Source organism: Tamandua tetradactyla, chromosome 14 (assembly GCF_023851605.1).
Source record: "Tamandua tetradactyla isolate mTamTet1 chromosome 14, mTamTet1.pri, whole genome shotgun sequence".
Lineage (NCBI taxonomy): Eukaryota > Metazoa > Chordata > Mammalia > Pilosa > Myrmecophagidae > Tamandua > Tamandua tetradactyla.
Window position 1 is genome coordinate 44,086,923 of NC_135340.1, and position 3,715 is coordinate 44,090,637.

At 37.4% G+C, this 3,715-nt stretch overlaps 1 pseudogene; it reads left to right on the forward strand.

Annotated features, from left to right (window-relative positions):
* Positions 1 to 1,192: 1,192 nt before the first annotated feature.
* LOC143655046 (developmental pluripotency-associated protein 4-like) lies at positions 1,193 to 2,168 on the forward strand (annotated as a pseudogene).
* The last annotated feature ends 1,547 nt before the right edge of the window (positions 2,169 to 3,715 follow it).

Sequence of the window (3,715 nt, forward strand, 5' to 3'; positions counted from 1 at the left end):
TGAGTTCTTTTTCCCTCCAGATGAACAGCAAACTCCTAACAGAACATTCAAAGCCCTTTCAAATGTAATTCTTTCCAAACTCATTTCTCCTACTCCCTTTCTGCATCTCACGATACAGCAACATATAACTGTTACCAGTGATGATTATATAAATGATTGTCACACCCTGCCCTGCTAAAAGATTTAATCACACTTTCTGCTGAATCCATTACATTGCGAAGCCATTTGCCTTTTTCAAGTATCTTTTTTCTTACATGGCAGGCACAGGGAACCTAACCTGGGTCTCCAGCATGGCAGGTGAGAACTCTGCCATTGAGCCACCGTGGCCCACTTCTTTTTCAAGTTATCTTTAACATAATTCTGGAAACAGTGTACTTCTAGTTAAAAGTCAAGGTCAATTAACCTCTTCCAAATGTCAGTTCTCTCACCATTTTTCTCCTGTACTACTCAATTCCTAACTCCAGACATTATCTTCAATGCAGAAAGAAAACACCCATGCCCATTAGGATGTGATTTATGTCCAAGCAATTCCAACAAAAGAATCTTATCTGACGTTAAATCTACTCTTCCTACTGTTACATTTACTTCCATAATTCCATTTCACCTGTGAAAGAGAAGAACATATTCACGGAGTCTTGAATTGCCTGTATTCTCTAAATCAAAATGCCATTTAAAATAATGTCATTGGAGGAAATGAAAATAATTAACAGCTCTAGAGGACAGTGAACAAATATAAACTGCAAAGATATGAGTTTACAAGGAGCTCATGGGTCAAGAGGTTTTGCCTTTAGAGATGTTTGTTTTGACCAGAGCAAGCAATGTTTCTGCAAACTTATAATAAGGCACTAGAGAGGAAAAAGGAAAAGAGTGAAACATTTATGCCTTAATATCGTTATGCCATTTTGTTGGCTATTTTACAAATGTTGGTTATTGCCCAAAAGGAGAAATCTCTGAAAATACATAAATACTAACGCTAATAATTTCACTCTAATCATTTCGAGCATCTCTAGAAAAGCAAATCTGCTTAATCTTTGTATAGTTTACATAGTTGAAGAAGGTGCACAAATATTTCATTTTTAAGCAATCACGTTGAGTAATTATGGATGTGCACCAGGATTTAGCAGTACAGAAACTCATTCCAGTGAATAAGACTTAAAACTGGAACATCTAGAAACCTCAACTTCTTTTCATTATGGAGAATGCAAAAGGCAAGGAGGCAGGTAGTGCATGTTGGACACCATGAAGGGAAACTGACCAAGCTCCTCGCTTCCCAGTAGAACTCTACAGAGAAGTCAGGGGAAGAATGCGTGACTCTCAAATTTGAACCTGTGTCAGTAGAAACAAAAGAGGAACAGCAGTCTTCCAGCGAACCAAGCACATCAGGTTTGCCAAAAACCTCAGCTAAGGGCACCAAATGAAAAAAATCCAAGAAAGATTACAAAGCTTCCTGTTTGCAAGAGAATGCACCATGCAACAACAGCTGAAAACCTCGGAAAAAGATAGCAATTCCTCCATTACTATCTAAATTGCCACCTGTCAACCTGCTTCACTGAGACATCCTGCGGGCTTGGTGCCAGCAGTTAAAGCTAAGCACCAAAGGACAGAAATTAGAAGCATATAGGCGAATCTGTGAATATGCTTACCCAAATCAAAAGGATATTCTTGTCACAGCAAAGGAGGCCAAGATCCTGACACAGTCTCAAAGAAAATCACTGGGGGAAATGCCTCTGGAAAAATCGGAGAAAAGAAACATGTCTTCTGAGGGCACTGATCTTTCGGAAATGGCTCCTCCACCCCAGGAGGGAGTATCTGGTTTTCTTGAGGGAATGAACACAGTTGTGGTGACAACTTCAGCCCAGGAGGCTATCTTGGCCTCCTGGATGAGAATTGCAGCCAGGGCTGGGAGGATGGAAGCCATGGAATCGCCACAGGAGGCCTATGGTGTCAGGTGGTGTGTAGTACATGGAAGAAGTCTCCCTGCAAACACAGATGGTTGGGTTCACTTGCAATTTCATGCTGGACAAGCTTGGGTCCCTGAAAAACAAGGGAGAGTGAGTGCACTCTTCCTGTTACCTGTCTGCAAATTTCCACCTCCACACCTGGAAGACAATATGTTTTGCCCCAGATGTGTTCAAAGGAACAAAGTCTTAATGAAAAGCCTCCAGTGAGATTGCAATACCAAGAAAATGGTACTTCTGTGATTGCAATTCATAGTGGAAAAGGGCCACAATTGACTTATGGTGTCACTGACCACAAGCCCTGGACCTCACTGAGCCCTCCATGTTCCCTGCTTACAGGACACACAAACTAGTGTGTCTCAGGTTTTACTCCTTCAGACCCCAACAGTGCCTGATTCTTCATGGGTTGGGATATTGGAGACTCTTAATGTTTAAAAATGGAAAGAAGAAGAAAAAAATGTTGCAAGTTACTATTCATTCCAGTTTAATAAGATGACAAAGTTAAAAAGCTGTCTATACTCCCAGATCTTCCTCCTGAAGTAGAACTGACTAAACAACTCTTTTAAGTGTGTAAATGCTCTTCAGGTAAGCACTGTGGCTCATAATAAGGACCCTGCAGATGTTGATGTGGTGTAAAAAGAATTTTCCTCCTGTATTGCAATTCCTGCCTTATAAGACTGCTTTGGAAATGGCTCCTTTGTAACTGTAAGTTCAGTGGCTTCAAATTGAGTATTTTAAGCTGATGGGAAAGCTGTTATTGGCCCCCCCCACCCCCCAAAAACCTGACTATTTTAGAAAATGGCATTTTTCAAAGTTATTCTTAAGGCTGTGTTTTGGCTTGTGATCAAGACAGTGTCCTTCCCCAATCTTTATATATTGAATTAGAAATACATATATAAAATACTTCATTACACATTGAATTTAGTGAGCCATAGTCATTGCATGCAAACACACTAATGTTCTTAACTCAAAGGCACATTAAAGCAAAAAGCATGATTTTGTTTTGTTTATGATACATTTTTAGTTTTTTATGTACTAACTACATTTATTGTCATGAATTTTGGAAAAGATAATGATGCTTTTCATCTGTCCTTTGATTTTGGGGGGTGGGCATGGGTGCATCATTCAGGAATGTCCTATGATTTTTTTTTTATTTTTTTTTATTAATTAAAAAAAGAATTAACAAAACAATTAGAAATCATTCCAATCTACATGTACAATCAGTAATTCTTAATAACATCACATAGTTGCATATTCATCATTTCTTAGTACATTTGCATCAATTTAGAAAAAGAAATAAAAAGACAACAGAATAAGAATTAAAACAATAATAGAAAGAAAAAAAACAAAAAAAAAACAAAAACAAAAAACCTATACCTCACATGCAGCTTCATTCAGTGTTTTAACATAATTGCATTACAATTGGGTAGTATTGTGCTGTCCATTTCTGAGTTTTTATATCCAGTCCCGTTGTACAGTCTGTATCCCTTCATCTCCAATTATCCCTTCTCTTTTTTTTTTTTAATTAACGGAAAAAAAGAAATTAACCCAACATTTAGAGATCATACCATTGTACACATGCAATCATTAATTCTTAACATCATCACATAGATGCATGATCATCATTTCTTAGTACATTTGCATTGGTTTAGAAGAACTAGCAACATAACCGAAAAAGATATAGAATGTTAATATAGAGAAAAAAATAAAAGTAATAATAGTAAAATCAAAACAAAACAAAACAAAACAAAACAAAA